Source organism: Mastomys coucha, unplaced genomic scaffold, assembly GCF_008632895.1.
Source record: "Mastomys coucha isolate ucsf_1 unplaced genomic scaffold, UCSF_Mcou_1 pScaffold16, whole genome shotgun sequence".
NCBI lineage: Eukaryota > Metazoa > Chordata > Mammalia > Rodentia > Muridae > Mastomys > Mastomys coucha.
The window spans coordinates 10066856-10068906 of NW_022196898.1; positions in this window are offsets into that span (position 1 = coordinate 10066856).

Consider the following 2051-nt stretch of genomic DNA (forward strand, 5'->3'; position numbering starts at 1 on the left):
GTCGAGCTATCGCCTGTCAGCTCTGATGCCGAAAGGCTGATGTACCTAGCTGAATGCACTCCCTTTTGTTCGGTCTTACCTTCTCCCTTAAGATATCCAAGACCACTCCCCAAAGGCGAACGGGAAATCCATCTACCTTGTTTTTCTCCAGAGCTTTTCCTACCCTTTCCCACGATTTCAAATCCAAACGACTCATGCCTTTTACCCAAGGACAGAAGCCTTCTACCATCTCTGCTAGCTCTCTTAATGCGGAAATTCTAACCCTAACTCCTTTCTCCTCCAGCAGCCTTCCCACGTTTCGGGAAGCTGATTTAGAAATCTGGGCACCCATGCTTATAACCTACCGTCAAATTTTTTCCCTAGGCTTCTAAGGTATCGGGCGAATACCTAAGTTTCTGCCTAGCATTCCCTGTAGTCTCACATGGAATCCCGCTCAGCGCTAACCAAATCTTACCGTGAGAACGACTACAATAATCCGGATCTGCCTTTTCTTTAATAAACCAGAGCTCTGTATCCTGCGGTAGGGTCCCTCAAACTCTCCCGTGTTCGCGGTCCACGTGTGGCGCCATCTGAAGGAAACCGGCCCGCAGTTTTACTTCATGCCGTGGGTCATTCACGAACTGGGGAAGTCGAGATTCTGTGGAAATAAGCGGGTTAGGAGAGACAAGGAACCACACCAAGTAAAATGCTTATCAAGGTGTAATCTTTACTTAGTGAATCGGGATATTTATACCTGAGGCAAAACAGTCTTATGTCTTTTAGCATATAAGTGAGAACAGGAATCAAGCATATCAGTACATATCAGTCATGTAGATAAGCCCCTGCAAGTGAGGACTTCCAGGCAGGAAAGCGGATTAAAGTTTTAGTCCATTTTGAATTCTGGGCTCCCAGTTCTAGCTTAATCCCTGGAGCTGGCTCCAGACACCTGGTGGGCCGAGCCGAGCCGCTGCCTCGGGAGTTCATTGAGGGGTCCCAATGGGGTCAGCAGGAACGGTACATTATATACATATATATGTGTATATACACATATATACACACATACACACACACATACACACATACAAACATATATGAATTGGGTTGGGTTTCAAGGAGGAAATCTTCAAAAGTATAATTATGCAATTATATTTTATTTTAATTTTTAAAAGGCCAAAACTTTTTTCATTTTTAGACAATAGTTTCTAATCCAAGAAAATACCTAGACAACTATCTGTGGGAGTCAGAATTATTTTCAGTATTATTTTCATATGTTGAAATGAATCATTAGCCCACACTTCTAACCTAAGAAGGTATCTGAGTTGATGATACCCAGGCCTACTCTCCCCTTTATTACGGCCCCTCTGTCACTACCAACAACTGCAAACATAACTGCATTTCCACTGCAAGGCACTAAAATCATTGTCAAATTTTTGGATGTCCTGGAACTGTTGCTGACTCCCTATGGTTGTTTTCACCTTTTCCTTAAAGTTGAGAAAACTTTGGGAAATTATGTATGTTTTTGTGAATTTAGTTGATAAAGTAATCCTTATCTAAATTACTTTCATGAATTTTTTCATGCAATTTGAGTATTTTTTTTTTCATTTTAACAGTTATCTGATCACTGATCTCTCTGACCTTATCTAAGGTTCTTTCCTAACATTTAAACATTACATTGTTGTTGGTAAATGAGAAAAGCTAGATTAATATGTTTCTTTGTTGTCATTTGACCCATGATCACCTAGAATACAAAAGATTTACAGTAATCATTTTGGTTTTATTTTTTTCCTTTATAAGAGAAAGGGTTTGTCTTAATTTGTGTTTTACTGCTGTGAACCATGACCAATGAAACTCTTATACAAGACAACATGTAATTGGGGATGGCTTACAGGTTCAGACATTCTACCCATTACCATCAAGTTAGGAACTGTTTTGAGGCTTTCTTTGCCAAAGCAATTAATACAGATCTCTTCACCTTAGCCACAGGCAGAGTCTTTGGACAATGACAGAAAGCAAAAACATTCTTTATCAAAAATTTCACAAATCAGTCTCTAGACAACACACTAAAAGTCTGC